Below are 21531 nucleotides of genomic sequence, written 5' to 3'. Positions count from 1 at the left end.
GTAACCAACCATATGTGATTCGAACATACTTGCAAGTCACTCCATGATGCTTGCCAACAGTCAGCTAATGAACCTTCCCCATCACACATGTGCAGTGAACATTTCCACATGATGCCACATTAATGGCATGGAGATGCACATTGTGTGTAAACACTCTTGTCCTACCTGTCATGTCCCTCATTGCTACGGCGTTTGTACATGCCAAATGACATTCAATGATGGGTGAGGGTATGTGTGAGCCAACAATCATTGGTGACACACTTGGCTGTGTAAAACCCAGGAATATGCCCTGTACTCACCCCTGTGTGGCTGCTGTGCTCCCCTCAAATGCCCATCAAGGTCCCAGTACGCCACTGCCAGAATGTGGGCCATTAGGGGATGTCATGGTCCGATGTGCGCCCCTCCCACGTTGGGAGGACAGACCCAGCTGCACCTCCACGATCTTCCGGGCCCAGCATCTGAGGTCCTCCCACCTCTTGTGACAGTGGGCGGTCTGCCGTCTGTGGACACCCAGGGTCTGCAACTTCTTGGGGATGGCTCTCTAATTCTCCTTCTTCTGATAGACGTTTACCTGTATGGATGCAAGAGACAAATCAAGCGATTACAATCACAAGTCTTTGTCAAAATGGTTGTCTCACACACATGCCAGGAACACCAAGGAAAAATTGGTCAATTTGTTGACACACGACAAGTGTAAAACACACATGCTAATAAGTACAGGGACATGACTACACACTTTTGGATTCATCTGAAGACTAACCCCCTACCCTCTTCATGGCCTACAATGACTAAGCAGGCCTACTGACATCAGGGAGCCCATGCTCCAGCAACACGTACTGTGATGTGGGCCACAATGAAACACAAGTGGCTTCTGAAGGGTAAAATCCTTGGCCCTCACTGGACCAAGACATTTACACTCAGCAAGAGTGACCCACTGCATACAGTCCCTACAGGCAACTACCATAGTATGGACTTCATCCTTACACCCAACGATGACAACACGTCATGAACACCATCCTCTCCAGCTCACCATCCGACCCCTGCCCTCACCACATCTTCAACAAAGCGAGCTCCGTCATTGCACCCCAACTCCGGAAGATCATCAGCAGTTCCTTCAAGACCGTCAACTTCCTGGAGAGCTGGAAACACGCCAAGAGCAACGCCCTCCTCAAGATACCCAAGGCAAACCCAAAGGACCTCAAGAACTTCTGGCCCATCTCCCTGTTCCCCTTCCTGGCTAAAGTCATTGAGAAAATTGTCAACAAACAACTGATCCACTTCCTCGAACAGAACAACACTCTGGTCTTATCCCAATCCAGATTCCGCAGCAACCACAGCACCGAAACCACCCTCATTACCACAACTGACGATATCAGGACCATACTTGACAATGGCGAAACCGCGGACCTCACCATCCTGGACCTCTCAGCCGCCATCGACACCACCTGCCACCACACCCTACGCACACGCCTCAACAACAGAGACAGAGCCCTGGACTGGATCACCTCATTCCTCACCGGCAGAAGAGAGTCCGCCTTCCTCCATTCCGCTCTGAAGCCACCAAGATCATCTGCGGCGTACATCAGGGATCGTCCCTTAGTCCGACCCTCTTTAACGTTTACATGGCTCTGCTCGCAAACATTGTCCGATCTCACAACCTCAGCATCGTCTCATATGTCGATCACACTCAGCTGATCCTCTCCCTCACCAAGGACCCCGCCACCGCCAAAACCAACCTTTAAGAAGGAACGAATGGATGAAGAACAGCTGCCTGAAACTGAATTCCGACAAAACTGAGGTCTTCATCCTCGGCTCCACCCCATCCACCTGGAACGACTCCTGGTGGCCTGCTACACTAGGAACTGCACTGACACCCACCGCCACACACGCAACCTAGGATTAATCGCTATCAATGACCCAGCAAGTCAACGCCATCTCTTCCTCCTGCTTTAACACCCTCTGCATGCTTCGGAAGAGCTACAAATGGATCCCCACTGGAACCAGAAGGACGGTCACCCAAGCCCTCGAAAGCAGCAGACTGTGCTACGGCAACGCCATCTTCACCTCCTCACCCATGCCCACAAAGCACTGCATAACATTGGAGCAGAATATCTCAACAGAAGGCTTTCCTTCTACACCGAAACCCAACAGCTTTGCTCTGCTGATCTTGCCCTCGCCACTGTCCCACGCATCCACAGAATGATAGCAGGTGGCAGATCATTCTCCCACCTCGCCACCAAGACGTGGAACACTCTTCCTATCCATCTGCAACAGACACAGGACCTACTAACCTTCAGGAGACACCTCAAGACATGGCTGTTCGAGCAGTAGCACCCCCCCCCATTGCCTTGAGACCCTCATGGTTAAGTAGTGTGCTTTACAAATGCTTTGATTGATTGATTGACATTGGGGGCACAGTGCCGTCTGACCAGGTTGCTCAGATAGGCCAGAACTGTCCTCCACACGCAGAAGTCCAGGAATGCCATCTTCACTGAGGGCTTTATCCAGGGGGTAGTGGTAGTCTGTTCCATGGCCGCTGTGTGCCCAGTGGCAGCTCAACCTGTTGATGACAAACATACATTGTTACTGGTAGAACTGTGACATCTACCTCCACAGGTTTTGTGTTACAGTAAGCAGAGACTGTGGGCAAAGGTAAGTTGTAGGGACTCCAATTGTACCAAGTAACCATGGTATCAGGTGATTTGACATGACATGTGAAGCATGCTGACCCAATTTGAGTCAAGTGGATGATGAGATTTGCAGATCTGTTGCACGATGGAAGATGGTGTGAAAATGACAATATACCACTTGTGCAGGCAACACAGTGGAGAGGCAAGATATGGCTTTGACCATTTGCAGGCCTTGTTGAGTGAGAGGCAGGCAAACCCAAGATTTTGTGGTATATGTGACTTGAGTCATCATGTGCACAGTGCTGTGTCAATGTGTCTGCTGCTGATACCAATCTGGTGATGCATCTTGAGGCCTTAGAAATACTTGTTGTACGCAATGGGTAAGGTGCCAATTCTATTCTCAATAGTTCCATTTTGGGTTAGAAAGTCAAGATGGAGCTTGGTAGACAGACAGTATCTGAGTTGAGCATGATCTGTATCTTTATCACTCCCAGGTGAGTACACTTAAATTGAGAGTTGACTTAAAGGTGTATTTGGGCAAGTGAGCACTGGTCTAGTGGTTGGAGTTACAGAAACAGGGCCTCCTGGGATTGTTTGTCAAGTCACACCCTCTACTTCACACACTTGACAAATACTATCCCCCCAGGTGAGTAAACAGCATTTGAGAGTCAACAAACGGATGACTTTGGGCAAGTGACCACTGGGCTGGTGTTTGGAGTTACTGAAACAGTGCCTCTTGAAAGTTGCAGTCATATCACTCCCTCTACTGCACACACTATAAACATGGTATCCTCCCAGGTAAGACCACTTCAATTGAGAGATTACAAACAGGAGTATTGGGACAAGTGAACACTGGGCTTGTGTTTGGAGTTACTGAAACAGTGCCTCCTGCAAGCTGCAGTTCATCACTCCCTCTATTAGACACACTATACACATGGTATCCTCCCAATTGAGAACACTTCAATTGAGAGATTACAAACAGGATTATTTGGACAAGCGGCTAATGGACTGGTGTTTGGATTCAGTGAAATAGTGCCTCCTGGGAGTTGCAGTCATGTCACTCCCTCTACTACACACACTGTACACACAATATCTTCCCAGGTGAGAACACTTCAATTGAGAGATTACAAGCAGGAGTATTTGGACAAGTGGCCACTGGGCTGGTGTTTGGATTCAGTGAAATAGTGCCTCCTGGGATGTGTAGTCATGTCACTCCTTCTACTATACACACTATACACACAGTATCTTCCCAGGTGAGAACACTTCAATTGAGAGATTACAAACATGAGTATTTGGACAAGTGAACACTGTGCTGTTTTTTGGAATTAGAGAAATAGGACCTCCTGGGAGTTGCAGTCAGCTATCTCTCTGTACTAAAAACACTATACAAGGTTTGTGTATTACATATCTGTATGTAGACTGCATTTCGGTTTGGGCAAACATTTACATGTTGAGACTTGCCAGGAGTCCTGGGATGATTTTGTTGATATTGTAAGGCTTACAGGCACAATTAGTACAAATGGCATGTGATGGGCCTTGTTTGCTGAGATGCTGGGTCCAATAATAGAGATTGACAGTGTTAACACTTAGATACTCTGGGTGCAGAATGGCCAAGACCTTCTCCTCCCAGGGAAAGAATATTAATGGGGCAATGGGAGGGCCACCACCAGTCTTCTTGGAGTGCAGCTGATGCCTGCAGAACAGGGAACATACATTGCCCCTGAGATTGTTCAACCTCTTCCTGATGTCCTCCTTTGTTCACAGGGTGGTTCCTAGAGCATTCACTTTGTCAACTACCCTGTCTCACATTTCCATTTTCCTATTGAGGAGAGTGTGCTGGACTTGAGTTCCAAACAACTGTGGCTTTACCCTAATGATTTAATCCACCATGACTCTCAACTCATCCTCTGAAAAAAAGTGGACTTTTGGTCCGTGACATGCCTGACAAATTAAGGGGGTAACAGTGACTAACTAAACAAGACAATTGAACATGGGGGAAAAAATAGACAATGTGTGTGAAGGGTGTAAAATGTGATGGTGGAAAAAAGGGCTGCCTTATAGTGAAAAATGGATGCCAAGATGTGTGGTCTGTTTTGCAGTGGAAATGCTAAGGACTGTGGTCTCTGGAGGGGTGTGTTTTTTAGTGTGTATTGCAGGTGTGTCCACTTGACCTATTTGTGTCAGCTGTGCTGTTTTTGAATTCATCCAATGTGCACCTGTCTGTTACTTTGGTGGACGCAGACCATGACGCCCAACTGTCATTGGCTGACTGCCGCAAGGAGACTGCCACAGCAACTGTGTGATTGTAATAGGCTTGGTGGTTGGCCGTGGCCCTGATGGCGCTGGAGGTCAGACCACCTAGTTACAAGCCACCGCACAAATAGTGGTCTGTCTTTTTTGTTTGGCAGATGGGCGTCCTGCCTGTATAACTCATAATATGGCGGTCTTGGGACCACCGGCGTGGCAGTCTTTTTAGAACCACCACATGGAAGTCAGGCAGTCGGACCGCCAAACTCATAATCACGCCCTAAGCCCACTCCCAGCTAGCGGGAGCATGAAAAATGCTTCCACTCACTGGGAGCAGACTTTTTATCTGTTTCCCTGCCCGCACTGAAGCTGACTGGGAAAAAGATGAAAAAACTGCTCCCACCAACAGGGAGCAGCATTTTTAGCTGCTGCTTGTTGGCGGGAGCAATGCCATCTGAGGCCACGAGGGCATTAGGGCTCCACCTTGGCCCCAAACAATGATGTAGCGGCTGCCCTGGGTGGGCTCAAGGGCACCAAATCTTTACTGGCGATGGGGATGGGGTCACCGGGGTTGAAAATGGCAAAGAGAGAGATGGCCATGTGGCCCCATTCCTCCATTTTTAAATGGTCTGGCCCTGGGAAATAGGGTCCCAAGGGCTAATATTGGCCCAGGGAGGGGGGTTGTGTTCCCCCTTCCACCTTCACAATATGGCCAGGCCCCGGGAGATAGGGTCCCTAGGGCTGTAAAATCGAGCCGTAGAGAGGGCTGCGTGCCTTCTCCCCAATCATAGTATGGCAAGGCCCTGGGAGGTGGGGTCCCTGAGGCCGAAGTCTGCCAGTGGAGAGGGGCTGCAATTATAACTGGTGCCCTAACATAACTATAACTTGTCCCATCGCCATACACTGCTAATTATCCCACATTTTACATCAATTATGACACCTTCATATGAACTCATTGATAATATCACTGCAACATTTGCAGGGAAATTATTGATGAGAATACTGCACATAGCGAGGCATGAGTTATAGTTACCTTAGGACATGAGTTATAGTTACTTGAGATAACTATAAGAGTTGAATTTCTGTGGTTTTGTATGTGGAAAATCTGAATCTAACTATAACATCTTTGTGACCTTTGATTTTTTAGTGAATACATATAAATATATTTATATATAAAATTAGTTTATAGAAAAGAGTAGGGTACAACCTCGTAAGTTGGAATTTCATGCACTGACCAACGACCTATGGAAGTAACATATTCACAAAAATAAAGAATATTTTCCCACTGTAAGAGAAAGAAAATTTATGAGATGTCCTATTTAGCAACATACGTTTTGGAAACCCAGAAAACATTAAATTTCTGCATTGCTGAGGTGGAACAGGCAGCACACAGAATGTGATTCCATGAGCACAATAATGAATGAAGTTAAAGATGAATACATTTGATTATGGTAATGAAGAGGGAGGCAAGTAAACTAAGATGTAATAGAGAAGGGAAAGTGGAAATTGAGAAGTGAAAAACAAATGAGGTGTGAGGACGCACGGCTGGGTGACATACTAGTTGTAAGTGAAGTAAGCCGAAACAAGCAGGATATGTTGTCAGACACATATCCCAGTACCTATGTAAGTCTTATATTGTTGGACTACCTCTACTGGCCCAGAAGGCCCTTCTCTAACGGGGCAGTGAAGATCATATAGTTTGCACACTAGTTTCCATAACTCCATCTTCCATATTTACGAAGCCCACACTCTTCAGATCTTACTTGTAGTTCAGAATCTCGGATACTGAACTTTATATACTACAGTCTCCTGATCTTCCTTCCCACTCCTGATACTGCTATGAAACAGGAAATCAAACACGATGATTTAAACAGAGGATTTGTTAAATGAGATGGGAAATGTCGATACACTGGAAAATGCTACAATGACTTCTAGCAGAAGGTGGCAAGGGTTACAGAAAATATAGGGAAACTACGTAAAAATATGTAACTTCTAGTAGGACAGATTGCACTTTACTTAAGAACACAACCAACGTTGCACACAGCCATTTCTCCAGCCCTTCACATGTATGCTACATGGAATAAGTGTCATTTAATAATATACAGCTGTTTTAAAAAGTTAAAACATATTAATAAAGAAGAGCCTGCCAGGGGATTGGAGAACCCTTCTCTATGTTTGAGGATAGCCAGGGCCACTGGAATAATAATACATGTCTGCAGCTGCAGCATTTTGCATTATCATTGATTTGCCTGCTTTGCAAAATACCCCAGGTTCAACACTCAATTGAAGAAACAATTATCAAGTTAATAAACAATTGTTGATTTCTATATGAGGACTCTTAGTAGATGGGATAAGGCCACCACAGAAGGGGTAATTATAAACTCTGGTTTTGACTCTTGTAGCGAATTGTATCGTGGGGCATAGGAAATGCTCCTCAGTCTCCGAAGGACTGGCATCCATACATGGTTTTAAGAGAAATGGTTTAGAGGAAGAACACTTTCAGTTGAGGAAACCAACTTTAGAGAGTGCTGCCCTCACAAGTTGGTCACTACTCGTGTCTCTGTAGTTTTGAAAAGAAACCCGAAATCCAACTGCTTTGCCATTGTATATCCGTGCATCATGATTACAGGGAATGCTGTGATATGGGAAGGTTTAGGCTCTATATAAAGGTTTGGATTGTGTGTGACAAAAGCTTGCACTAGTATGGCATTTGGGCAAAATATTGAATTACAAATTTGGCAATACATAAATAATGTGTCAACAATATCGTGGTGTCAAAAATATCATGGACAGGAATATTGTAGGTGAGAATATCATTTTAAGTGTTTTTAATATTATGAAAAATATTGTTCTGTAAAATACTGTTATATATAATATTGATTTCATGGGTTATTTATTTTTTGTACTACTTTATTAGAGGTGTATGTTAATTTTAGTGTTAATATTTCTTTTTTTTGTAATTTATAAAATTATAAAAACATTAATTTTTAACTATTAGTTCTAACAATTTATTAAATAAATAACATATATGTAGCTATCTTATAAGAGCAGGATGTTGGGCCTATAAGGGAAAAGGTTGTGGAGATTATAAAAAATATGTTAATAATTATAATGAATCATTTGTAAATTTATGTTTGTTTGATAAATTACACTTTATTTAAATATTAATTTGATTTTTTAAATGTGAAACATTAATGGTAAAAAATTAATGTATTCATTAAAATATTGTTTGTTTTATTTGTCATATGAATTTGCATTTAAATCGTAATATTGTCATTGTAACTGTAATACATTAGCTATGTTTATGTATAATAAATTAAACATTCTATTTTTTGGCAATAGATTTAATTGTGTATTTGTAGTTTTAAGTAATAATATTTTATTTTGTTTTACATTTTAATATTAATTTTATGTTTATGTTTCACAAATAAAATTTTTACTTTATTGCACTTATTTTGTCATTTATAATTTTTGGGTATTTTCTTAAATGTTAGTTATGGAATAAAGTAATATAATTGCATTTATGCTTTAGTTGTTGCAATAAAAATAATTTCATGTTCTGTTAATTACTCCTTGAAATTGTTTACATAATTATCAATTTGTAAATATAAAATTGACATAATGTTATTATAACTTGTAAATGATTTAATTATGTTCTATAAAATGTAATCATGTTAAATGTATTTAGATCATGTACAGTATTATCATCAAAATATGTTATTTTATTTAAAAAACGTAAAAAGGTGTACATAAATAAAACATACAATATCAAACAATTTATTATTGTAGCAATAACAATGTGCATTGTAGCACGAGGGTTCAAAAAAAGGAGAAACTCCACAGAGAATTTGTGTCAGAGCACACTCCAGTGGCAAGCACATACAAAGTTGGTCTGCTAAGTCGTACAACAGTGTTGGACCTGTAGATCTAGGTGGTCATTCCGAGTTTGGCGGTAACTGAACCGCCATGCCGGCGGCAGTCTTGTGACCACCAGCAGGATGGCGATGCAGACTGCCATATAACGAGTAAGGCGGTGAACCCAACTCAGACAACACAGACAACCCACCGCCAGCACCACCACCGCCGACAAGCAGCATCCGGCGGCAGAAGCCAACTCCATGCAGGCGGAAGCCAATGTCCTGCCCTCCATATCACGAGGATCCACTCCACCAGGATATCCTGTGCGGCACTGCCGCAATGAAAATCTGGTGGAAACAGAAAGTATAAAAGGAAATACCCACCTCCAGACACAGAGACGCTTCCACGGCTGCTATGGCAAATGAACTGCTAGTCTTCCCAGCATTGTATCTCGCCATACACCTTCAGGACCACCGACAATGACGAAGACGACAACCGTAAGTATACCTAGCACAGAGGGGAGGAAATGGCAGTGATACACTCGCACACATAACACACAAACCTCACACAGACAGCGAAGGCCACACACAGGCACACACAATATACGTCAATGCCAAGTACCCAATACACACACAAAGCCAAGCAGATACGTGCCAAGCATACAGCACAACACACACCAGCACCACCAACACACCCCATAACCACACAATGACAACTAGACCACAAACACCTCAACGCTAGCATAGACAGGCACATTGTGCGACACCACACATTCACACATGAACTCCATGTAGCATTGACACACAATCAATAGCTTTGAACACACATTCAAACAATGATACAGGTGACACGACATGTACAACCAATATACAAGGAAATCCACCCATGCAGCACTATACATGGACGCACACAACACCCTATACAATCACACCAGCAAGCAGTCAACACATCACAACATCCCCATGGCCCAAACCATCTAACAGTGCATGCAACAGCACAGACACAATCCACACACAGACCTCAGACACCTATGTACACAGATGTCACACCACCATGTAGAAGGAAACCAGGACAAGCATCTCATCTTGCTAACCACAGCAATGTGGACAGTTGTATTCAACAACAAAAGAAAGAAACTATATACAAAATGTGCCAATGGCAAGTCCAGTGTCCACAACTGCAGGACACATTGTCAATCAAACATGGGCCCAACTTGACTCCTGACTGCAAATAGGCCTCCATGTCATAGGGGCAGCAGTCGGACAGGCAGACACCTCAGGGGTGTGGGGGTGGTGGGGGAGGCTTGGATGTGGAAGGGGCATGTTTCAGTTCGGGCTTGGGAGGGGTGATTTTGGCACTGGGACGGCTGGAATCCTTGCTGGGTGTAGGAACAGGGGAAACACCAGAGGGGGCACCCGAGGAATGGGAGGTGGAAGGGCCTGAGAGGGGCAGGGGGACATGCCGTTTACGGGGAAGAATGGGAGGGAGAGGAGTAGGGAAGAGGTCAAGGGCGGCAAGGAAATCTTTCTTAGGTACACACGGCGGTCACAGGATTGAGGGTTGGGGGTGGAGCTAGAGGGAGTGCTTGTCTGACGTGTCTGTGTGCTGTACGTGGATGCTGGTGAGTGCAATGTCTGTATGTGTGTGGTGGCTGATTGTTGGGTGGGTGAGTGGGTACGTATGAATTTTTTGGGAGGGGGCAGAGGTGCAGGGAGAGGGAATGGGAGATGTGTGAGTGAATGTTGTAGTGGTGTGTGCAAGTGAGGTTAATGTGCTGCAGGTGGCAGAGACAGTAGTCGTGGTGAGTGCGGATGTGGTGTGTGGGGTGTGTGTCTGTGATGGCTACTGTGCTGCCTTCAAACACCCATCCAACTCAGGCTATGCCACCACCAGTATGCGGGCCATTAGGGGGGTCAGGGTTCGATGTGCACCCCTCCCACGTTGAGAGGCCATCCCCAGCTGGGCCTCTGCGGTCTTCTGGGCTCAGTGTCGCAGGTCCTCCCACCGCTTCCTGCACTGGGTGCTCCACCGGCAATGGACCACATGTGACTGGGGCCATTGACGGGACTCACATTGCCTTGGTACCTCCAAGGATCAATGAACAACTCTATATAAACCGGAAGAGTACATATTCGCTCAATGTACAAGTGGTGTGTCTTGCAGACAAATACATTACATATGTGAACTCTAAATTCCCTGGATCAGTACATGATTCCTACATCCTGAGGAACAGCAGTGTCCCTGCAATGATGTCACAGCTACAGGGAGAAAAGGCCTGGCTCATAAGTATGTGTAATGCTCTCCATGTCAGACATTTTTACCCCTCATAACACAGTCAGCTCTCCGCCTAGCATTGTTACCTATAGTTATGTTCCCTTTTCCACACAAGTGATTCCAGATATCCCAACCTGCCCTGGCTCCTAACACCTGTGAGACATCCAATTACATTAGGGGAGAACAGGTGCAATGAGGCACATGGCTGGACGAGGTGTGTGATTGAGTGGACCTTCGGTCTCTTGAATGCTAGATTTCGTTGTCTTCATGTGTCTGGTGGTACCCTACAGTACAAACCAGGGAAAGGCTGCAAGATCATTGTTGCATGCTGCGTGCTCCAAAATCTGGCCCTCAGAAGGCACATCCCATGGTTGGAGGAGGGGGACATTAATGCTGGAGCAGTGATTGTGGCCGGCTACTCTGATGCTGAGGGGAGGCTGATGAGTATGAGGCACATGACAACAGGACTGACATGATTCGTCACTACTTTCATTGATGTATAGGTATGTCTGCATTGTATATCATCTGCACATGGGAGATGTATTGAAGAAGCCAATCTGTAGCCAGTATTCGCATGCATCAAGGTATGTGTGGGAACTTGTGCCTTACATGTTGGTTAACAGCCTTAAAGGGTAGGTGACTTACCATGAGATATAGTGGAAATGAACAGCCGCTAAGTACATGTTTGGAATAATGGTGCCATTGCTGTACAGCCTTATATTTGTACTAAAGGTTTAGGGTCCTCAGTCTGCCTGTGTGGGGATATGTTAGGGGGACCTATCAGTCTTGTCCTGCTGCGTAGGCATGCCATGCTGCACTGTCATCTGCTGTGTGGCAAGTACATGTTCCTGACTACTCAGGGAGGTGTTCAATAGAGGATGTTACCTATGTTACATCTTTCCTGTCCTACACATGTGTGAATGCCTATGCAGGCCCTTACATATGGTGTATCATAGCTGCTAGGACATTCATCCTCTGTTTGTGTGCAACTGCTATTGACGTATGACTGTGGATTACATTCCTTACAATATTGTACCTCATTCCATTTATTTTCCCCTCTTCAGTTGACATCTCTTTGCAATATGCTTGCTGAGTTGCCAGTTGGCATAGTTGATAGTGGATGTTACAACAATATGGATGACCTGCTGGAGTATCCCACTACATCTGTAACTTTGACATTATTGTTGTGTAGACATGTGTATTCTTTTGTTGTTCTGTAACAAAATTGTCAATACGAACAATGAAGAGACATGCACCATGACTTGTGATAGTTGGTGTTTATTAAGTGTTGACTATCACAATCTTGACGAGTTGGGTAATGCTTTAGGTGATGATCAGAGTGTGCGGTACAGCTGTTTGGTTCACAGGTCCTTTATCCATTTGCCTTGGAAAGATGTGACCTTGGTATTGGACAGCCAACAGGGTTTAACCCCTTCGCTGCCAGGCCTTTTCCCCCTCCTGTGCCGAGCCTTTTTTTGGCTATTTGGAGCAGTTCGCGCTTAGGCCCTAATAATTTTTTGTTCACATAAGCTACCCACGCCAAATTTGCGTCCTTTTTTTCCAACATCCTAGGGATTCTAGAGGTACCCAGACTTTGTGGGTTCTCCAGAAGGAGGCCAAGAAATTAGCCAAAATACATTGAAAATTTCGTTTTTTTCAAAAAAATGGGAAAAAGGGGCTGCAGAAGAAGGCTTGTGTTTCTTCCCTGGAAAGGGCATCAACAAAGGGTTTGTGGTGCTAAAATCACCAGCTTCCCAGCTTTCATGAACAGGCAGACTTGAATCAGAAAACCCAATTTTTCAACACAATTTTGGCATTTTACTGGGACATACCCCATTTTCACGATTTTTTGTGCTTTCAGCCTCTTTCCAGTCAGTGACAGAAATGGGCATGAAACCAACGCTGGATCCCAGAAACCGCAACATTTCTGGAAAGTAGACATTATTCTGAATTCAGCAAGGGGTAATTTGTGTAGATCCTACAAGGGTTTCCTACAGAGAATAACAACTGAAAAAGAAAAATATTGAAATTGAGGTGAAAATAACATCAATTTTTCTCTATGTTTTACTCTGTAACTTTTTCCTGCAATGTCAGATTTTCTAAAGCAATATACCGTTACGTCTGCTGGACTCTTCTGGTTGCGGGGATATATAGGGCTTGTAGGTTCATCAAGAACTCTAGGTACCCAGAGCCAATAAATGACCTGCACCCTGCAGTGGGTTTTCATTCTATGCCGGGTATACAGCAATTCATTTGCTGAAATATAAAGAGTAAAAAATAGGTATCAAGAAAACCTTTGTATTTCCAAAATGAGCACAAGATAAGGTGTTGAGAAGCAGTGGTTATTTGCACATCTCTGAATTCCGGGGTGCCCATACTAGCATGTGAATTACAGGGCATTTCTCAAATAGACGTCTTTTTTACACACTGTCTTACATTTGGAAGGGAAAAATGTAGAGAAAGACAAGGGGCAATAACACTTGTTTTGCTATTCTATGTTCCACCAAGTCTCCCGATAAAAATGATACCTCACTTGTGTGGGTAGGCCTAGCGCCCGCAACAGGATATGCCCCAAAACACAACGTGGACACATCACAGAAAACAGAGCTGTTTTTAGCAAAGTGCCTACCTGTAGATTTTGGCCTGTAGCTCAGCCGGTACCTAGGGAAAACTACAAAACCTGTGCATTTCTGAAAACTAGAGACCTAGGGGAATCCAAGATGGGGTGACTTGTGTGGCTCGGACCAGGTTCTGTTACCCAGAATCCTTTGCAAACCTCAAAATTTGGCTAAAAAAACACATGTTCCTCACATTTCTGTGGCAGAAAGTTCTGGAATCTGAGAGGAGCCACAAATTTCCTTCCACCCAGCGTTCCCCCACGTCTCCCGATAAAAATGATACCTCACTTGTGTGGGTAGGCCTAGCGCCCGCGACAGGAAACGCCCCAAAGCGCAACGTGGACACATCCAAATTTTTGAAGGAAAACAGAGGTGTTTTTTGCAAAGTGCCTACCTGTAGATTTTGGCCTGTAGCTCAGCCGCCACCTAGGGAAACCTACCAAACCTGTGCATTTCTGAAAACTAGAGACCTAGGGGAATCCAAGATGGGGTGACTTGTGTGGCTCGGACCAGGTTCTGTTACCCAGAATCCTTTGCAAACCTCAAAATTTGGCTAAAAAAACACATGTTCCTCACATTTCTGTGGCAGAAAGTTCTGGAATCTGAGAGGAGCCACAAATTTCCTTCCACCCAGCGTTCCCCCACGTATCCCGATAAAAATGATACCTCACTTGTGTGGGTAGGCCTAGCGCCCGCGACAGGAAACGCCGCAAAGCGCAACGTGGACACATCCAAATTTTTGAAGGAAAACAGAGGTGTTTTTTGCAAAGTGCCTACCTGTAGATTTTGGCCTGTAGCTCAGCCGCCACCTAGGGAAACCTACCAAACCTGTGCATTTCTGAAAACTAGAGACCTAGGGGAATCCAAGAGGGGTGACTTGTGTGGCTCGGACCAGGTTCTGTTACCCAGAATCCTTTGCAAACCTCAAAATTTGGCTAAAAAAACACATGTTCCTCACATTTCTGTGGCAGAAAGTTCTGGAATCTGAGAGGAGCCACAAATTTCCTTCCACCCAGCGTTCCCCCTCGTCTCCCGATAAAAATGATACCTCACTTGTGTGGGTAGGCCTAGCGCTCGCGACAGGAAACGCCCCAAAGCGCAACGTGGACACATCCAAATTTTTGAACGAAAAACAGAGGTGTTTTTTGCAAAGTGCCTACCTGTAGATTTTGGCCTGTAGCTCAGCCGCCACCTAGGGAAACCTACCAAACCTGTGCATTTCTGAAAACTAGAGACCTAGGGGAATCCAAGATGGGGTGACTTGTGTGGCTCGGACCAGGTTCTGTTACCCAGAATCCTTTGCAAACCTCAAAATTTGGCTAAAAAAACACATGTTCCTCACATTTCTGTGGCAAAAAGTTCTGGAATCTGAGAGGAGCCACAAATTTCCTTCCACCCAGCGTTCCCCCACGTCTCCCGATAACAATGATACCTCACTTGTGTGGGTAGGCCTAGCGCCCGCGACGGGAAACGCCCCAAAGCGAAACGTGGACACATCCAAATTTTTGAAGGAAAACAGAGGTGTTTTTTGCAAAGTGCCTACCTGTAGATTTTGGCCTGTAGCTCAGCCGCCACCTAGGGAAACCTACCAAACCTGTGCATTTCTGTAAACTAGAGACCTAGGGGAATCCAAGATGGGGTGACTTGTGTGGCTCGGACCAGGTTCTGTTACCCAGAATCCTTTGCAAACCTCAAAATTTGGCTAAAAAACACATGTTCCTCACATTTCTGTGGCAGAAAGTTCTGGAATCTGAGAGGAGCCACAAATTTCCTTCCACCCAGCGTTCCCCCACGTCTCCCTTTAAAAATGATACCTCACTTGTGTGGGTAGGTCTAGCGCCCGCGACAGGAAACGCCCCAAAGCGCAACGTGGACACATCCAAATTTTTGAAGGAAAACAGAGGTGTTTTTTGCAAAGTGCCTACCTGTAGATTTTGGCCTGTAGCTCAGCCGCCACCTAGGGAAACCTACCAAACCTGTGCATTTCTGAAAACTAGAGACCTAGGGGAATCCAAGATGGGGTGACGTGTGTGGCTCGGACCAGGTTCTATTACCCAGAATCCTTTACAAACCTCAAAATTTGGCTAAAAAAACACATGTTCCTCACATTTCTGTGGCAGAAAGTTCTGGAATCTGAGAGGAGCCACAAATTTCCTTCCACCCAGCGTTCCCCCACGTCTCCCGATAAAAATGATACCTCACTTGTGTGGGTAGGCCTAGCGCCTGCGACAGGAAACGCCCCAAAGCGCAACGTGGACACATCCAAATTTTTGAAGGAAAACAGAGGTGTTTTTTGCAAAGTGCCTACCTGTAGATTTTGGCCTGTAGCTCAGCCGCCACCTAGGGAAACCTACCAAACCTGTGCATTTCTGAAAACTAGAGACCTAGCGGAATCCAAGATGGGGTGACTTGTGTGGCTCGGACCAGGTTCTGTTACCCAGAATCCTTTGCAAACCTCAAAATTTGGCTAAAAAAACACATGTTCCTCACATTTCTGTGGCAGAAAGTTCTGGAATCTGAGAGGAGCCACAATTTTTCTTCCACCCAACGTTCCCCCAAGTCTCCCGATAAAAATGATACCTCACTTGTGTGGGTAGGCCTAGCGCTCGCGACAGGAAATGGCCCAAAACACAACGTGGACACATCACATTTTTTCATAGAAAACAGTGCCTACCTGTGGATTTTGGCCTCTAGCTCAGCCGGCACCTGGGGAAACCTAGCAAACCAGCGCATTTTTGAAAACTAGAGACCTAGGGGAATCCAAGATGGGGTGACTTGCGGGGCTCTGACCAGGTTCTGTTACCCAGAATCCTTTGCAAACATCAAAATTTGGCCAAAAAACACTTTTTCCTCTCATTTCGGTGACAGAAAGTTCTGGAATCTGAGAGGAGCCACAAATTTCCTTCCACCCAGCATTCCCCTAAGTCTCTCGATAAAAATGGTACCTCACTTGTGTGGGTAGGCCTAGCGCCCACGAAAGAAAATGGCCCAAAACACAACATGGACACAACATGTTTTTTGCAAAGTGCCTACCTGTGGATTTTGGCCTCTAGCTCAGCCGACCCCGGGGGGGACAGAAATGCCCTAAAATAAATTTGACCCCCCACCCCCACAAATCCCCCCTGCCCAGGAGTGACCCTTGCCTACGGGGTCGGTCCCCCTACGTGACATTGGCGCCTAAAAACAAATCCCTGGTGCCTAGTAGTTTCTGCCCCCTTGGGGGAAGATTGACCTAAAATCGGCCAATCTGCCCCCGAGGGGGCAGATTGGCCTCATCAAAATAGGCCAATCTGCCCCCCAGGGGGGCAGAAATGGCCTAAATATAATTTGCTCCCTAGGGGAGCGACCCTTGCCTAAGGGGTTGCTCCCCACCTAAAAAAAAAAGAAAACATAACAAAAAGGAAAAAGAAAAAGAAATGATCCCTGGTGCCTAGAGGTTTCTGCCCCCAGGGGAGGCAGAAAAGGCCTTCCCAAAACAATGCCCCCCCTGGGAGCGACCCTTGCCCAAGGGGTCGCTCCCATTTGACAGTTTCAGAAAAAGAAAAAAAAATCCCTGGTGTCTAGTGGGGTTTCAAAAGCCGGATTGCAAGCAATCCGGCTTTTGAAACCCTGTGAGAGACTTCAAAGGGAAGGAAATACATTTCCTTCCCTTTGAAGCCTCTCGGGGCCTCCCCCATGGGATTGAAAGAGAAATGCAAAAGCATTTCTCTTTCAATCACGCTGGAAGCTCTGCTTCCAGCGCGATGGGGGAGACCCTGTGACTAATCAGCGCGCGCTGACGCGCTGACGTCAAAGGGTGGGTGTGGGGGGGGGCGGGGGTGGGAGGGGAAGGGCTTCCCCTTCCATCCCTGACTTGGGGGGGTGGGGAGGAACCCCACAGAGGGAGCGCTAGCGCTCCCTCTGGGCTCTGTGCACAGGACGTAATGGTTACTTCCTGGACACAGCAGCACTGTGCCTCAGGACGTAACCATTACGTCCTGGGCACAGAAGGGGTTAACAGTGGCACACAAGGGTGACACTTCAGAAGGGAGATCGCTTCCTGGTGGGGGGATTGGTCTTGGCCTGAGGTCCTGCAGGATGTCTGGATGGGTGACCTCTTTTGTGGGGGGTTCCTCAGCTGCAGGGGCAGGGGTGCTGGTGGCCTGTGGGTCCTCCTGCTGGGTCTCTATTCCAGTAGCAGGTTCTGATGTTGAGGGCAGTGATGTTGACTGACTACTGGATGGGGCATGCTGTTGGGCGGAGAATGTCCGCAGGATGTTATTGAGTTCCTTGAACTTCCCTAATATAGAGGCCATGGTTGCATTGTGTGCCTGCCACTGCTGTCTGGCCTCCTGGTGGTATTCCCCCTCTAGCCTTTTGGTGTCCGGCAAGAATGTGAGTATCTGGCCCATCTCCTGGCCTGTCGTGTCCTGTACCTGCCTCATCCCTGGGACCAAGTTTGGCCTCCCACTGGCCCTTGTCCCCTGTACCTGTGCCCCTGGTGCAGTGTGTCCCCTCCGACTGACACCAAATGGTCTCTTGTTTCACTGTAATTGTATGGGTTTGCACCGCTGACTCCTGCCCATTTCCTGCAGGGCACACTGATGATCGATGTGACCTTGGGACACAGGTATGGGAAGGTGGGCTAAGCTGTGCACTGGCTGCCACAGGGGAGGTGGTGTGAGGTGTGGGCAGGGTGAGGCTGGTGGTGGTGGACTGACCATTCATGCCTGATGGGCCAGGTTTGTCATCCAAATCCAGACCTCCAGGGGAGTCCTCTCCTATTGGACCTGCGTACAGGCCTGGGCTTTCTGTCACTGGGCTCCTCTGCTGTGTGTCAGTACTTGGGAAACCTGTATAATGAGAGGTATTGTGTCAGATGATGGTATTGTAGCAGTGACACACATGGTTGTATGCCGTCATTAACTGTATTTGCAGGGCAGTAATGGCATTGACAGTCACCAGTCCACGGCTTGTGTTACCATCAGTGGAAAGTTGTGGTAGTTGTTGCTGTGTGAGGCATACATGCACTAGGTGGAGTTGTGAGGGAATGGCGTCAGTGGGGAGCTGTGCCATGCAAGGGTGGGTATAGGGTTCATGGTGGGTTTGTGCACGTTAGGGTGGTGTGAGGAGGTGAGAGGGTGGTGGGGGTACATGCTGTGCACGGGGACATGTTGGCCGGTGAGTACTGCAGACTTACCAGTGTCCAGTCCAGTAGCTATTCCCGTCAGCCCTTCCAGGTGTAGTATGGCCAGGACCATCTCCTCCCCGAATATATTTCTGGGGTAGGTGGTAGGGATCCTCCAACAGTCCTCATGACGGCTACTCTATGCCTGGAAGCCATGGCCCTTACCTTCCCCCTAAGGTCGTTCCACCTCTTCCTTATGTCCTCTCTTGTGCGTGGATGGTTCCCCACTGCATTCATCCTATTGACTATCCTCTGCCATAAGTCGTTCTTCCGGCCTATGGATGTCTGCTGGACCTATGCTCTAAACAGTCGCTGCTCCTCTTTGACAATTTCTTCCACCATTACCCAGAGCTCCTCTTCTGTGAATTTGGGTTTTATTTGTGGTGCCATGGTGGTTGTGTTGTGGGTGGGGGTGTGTGGTGTGCAGGGATTCTGGGTGTGCTGTTTGTAGTTGTGACTTTGTGTAGTGGTATGTGCGTGTGCTCTCTGGTGTTTGTGTGCAGTGGTGTGTGTGCGATGCATGCTTAGTATGATGGTGCCTGTGATATCTAGGTGCAGTGCCTCCTTTCAGTGTGCTCTTCTCTCAGTCTGTCACAGTTTCTAGTTGCAATGGGTTCTGGGTATGTGTGGGCGGGGTGTTTTGTAGTACTGTGGACAGGTGTGTGTATGTGTCTCAGGTGTTAGGTATTGGTGTTGTCCAATCTGGTGCAGTGTTAATGCAGTGGCGCATTTTTTTTTCCCGCGGTGGTTTGGGCCTCCAATGGATTGCGGCTGTGTTGGGATCCGCGACTCGTTATTTGGATGGTGGTATATTCTCTGCGTGGCGGTGGTGGTGGTGCAGCTGCCTCCTTCACACCATTGTTTGGGCCGATGGTGTGTTTTTTTCCATCTATTTTTGGCAGTGTTGTGTGGGTTATTGGTAATGCAGCGGTCTTCACTCCGCCATCACTTGAGGTGTTTCGGCAGCCGTTTGCACGGCGGTCTTCGGTATTGACTGCCAAACTCAGAATGACCATCCTAGTGTCATAGAGGGTACCCCTCTCGTGCCCTAAAATAACTATATAATAATCAATAACGATACCTCAAGCTTCATAAATAACATACAATAAAAGACATCAGAAAAAAAGTACATAAATAATGTAAACAATTATGTACATGAAAACAATACTACGGATACGTCAACTTTTATACTTTAGTTGTAGCAATAATAATCATTTAATGTTCTATTAATCACTCATAAACATCGGTCCAAAGGCTCCAGCATATGCTAAAAAGATTTTTAAAAATTGCTTTTCATCTTTCTAACTAAGAATACAAAGTGCGAGAACCGGCTCAGGCCAAAAACAATAGAAGGTTAAGTATCAATTGAAAATAATCGAAGTGCTGGTTGAAAACTACAGAAACCCAAGTTAAGAGGTCTAATCCATTGAACATGCATTTGACCAAAAATTAAACATGTTCAATATTTTCAACAGCGCAATTGGTGCATAGATCACATAAAGCCCCATTATCAGGGACGTTTTTCCACTTGGCTGTATGCTTTTTGATTTTAAGGACACCAGAACGCAACTTCATAAACAAGGACCTGGACAACGGTGGTTGAACAGAATCTGTGTATGCTTCGTATCTAGGAAATAACTTATTAAGGATGAACCTATTAGCAAAAGTGGCCAGGGAGGTGCATCTGTTTGGGACAAGTTGGAGTTAGGACCCAACTTCTGACTGGGAGGTTGCCACCGTACTGGCTACCTCCTTGCTGGGCCGATTACGACTATCCTGCTGGGCTGACTGGCAGAAACCAAGGTTTCTGCCCATCAGCTCAACAGGAAAATTGTGGCAGCACCCTCACAGTGCTCACTGTGAGCATTGCAAGGGTGCTGGGCAGGGGGACCCCTGTAATGGCCATACCAAGTGCATGGGCAGTGCAGGTGCCCCCCTGGGATCCCTGCACTTGTTCTCTGCCAGCATTTTCATGTTGGTGGCCCTTGCTGATTGCGACCTGCAGCTGCTGTCAACCCGTTGGGATCACCAATCCCAGCTGAGACGGTGGCCAGACCACCACAGTAGCGGCGGTCCTGACTGCCACTGCGAATCTGGCACTCTGGTGACTGCTACACTCATAATCAGGACCATAGTCCCAAAATGCTGCTTTAACTATCCCTTTAGGGCTAAGGGGGTTGTGCCATGGATCATCTGGGCCCAATTTCTGATACCATTGACAAATAAGTTGGAACCAGTGCTTAATTTGTGCTTGTTGTTTCCGGTGTGAATCACCGCCCTTATTTTTGAGGGCCAGCACTTATTTTTCTGCCTCAAGTATTTACTGCGAGCAAAAGACACATATAGGGAAGGCGGAAGAAGAGAACAACTAAAAAACGTCACAATGGAAGAAAGCAGAAAGCTGCAAGAGTGTGCTGAAGGGGCAGGGAGTGGCTGTAAATGGATCAAAGATTCCCAAGATGGCCTCAGGATTACGCTGCCTTAGCATTCCATGTTCGAACATTTAATTGCAGCAGCTGCGTGTTTAAGAGGAAGGCTTTGGCCACTGGTACGTTATTTTTTACAAATTAAGCACTGGTTGGAACCCTGAAAGATTAGTGGTATTGTCCCAGAGACATGCAGATAACCTGATCCAAAATGAGAGGTCGCAGGGCAGCACATAACTCAACACATTTAAAGGGGGTGTTCGTAAATAGGGGAATTAAAATACCTTATTATTGTTTTTCATATAATATAT

This window comes from Pleurodeles waltl, chromosome 6 (genome assembly GCF_031143425.1).
Source record: "Pleurodeles waltl isolate 20211129_DDA chromosome 6, aPleWal1.hap1.20221129, whole genome shotgun sequence".
Lineage (NCBI taxonomy): Eukaryota > Metazoa > Chordata > Amphibia > Caudata > Salamandridae > Pleurodeles > Pleurodeles waltl.
The sequence above is the reverse complement of the archived record's forward strand: the minus strand, read 5'-3'. Positions refer to the sequence as shown.